Here is a 715-nt window from a genome sequence, read left to right as displayed (position 1 = left end):
GGCACAATGGGTCAGATGTTCCACTTGGTAGACCTGGTAGATTCAAACACCCTTGTCCTCAGTCGTGTCTGACTCTTTGAGACCCCATAGACTGTAGTCCACCAGGCTCCTTTTTTCATGGGATTTTATTGGCAAGAATACTGGAATGGGTTACCATTTCCTTCTCCAAGGGATCTTCTCCACCCAAGAATCGAACCCACATCTCTTACATCTCCTGCATTGGCAGGTGGATTCTTTACCATTAGTGGCAACTGGGATAACCCTCAAACACCCTACCTGACAGTTAACAGGGGTTGCCTTTGGGCAAGTTACTTAACCTCTCTGAACTGCTGGTTGGTCAATAACAAAATGGGGTTAATAACACTACTTCTTCACAGTTCAACTTTCACATTCATACATGACCACTGGAAAAACCATAGCCTTGACTAGATGAACCTTTGTTGGCAAAGTAATGTCTTTGCTTTTCAATATGCTATCTAGGTAGGACATAACTTTTCTTCCAAGGAGTAAGCGTCTTTTAATTTCATGGCTGCAGTCACCATCTGCAGTGATTTTGGAGTCCAAAAAAATAAAGTCTGACACTGTTTCCCCATCTACTTCCCATGAAGTGATGGGACCAGATGCCATGATCTTCATTTTCTGAGTGTTGAGTTTTAAGCCAACTTTTTCACTCTCCTCTTTCACCTTCATCAAGAGGCTTTTTAGTTCCTCTTCA

The sequence above is a fragment of the Bison bison genome, unplaced genomic scaffold (assembly GCF_000754665.1).
Source record: "Bison bison bison isolate TAMUID 2011002044 unplaced genomic scaffold, Bison_UMD1.0 scf7180017864039, whole genome shotgun sequence".
Taxonomy (NCBI): Eukaryota; Metazoa; Chordata; class Mammalia; order Artiodactyla; family Bovidae; genus Bison; species Bison bison.
Note: the sequence above shows the minus strand (reverse complement) of the source record.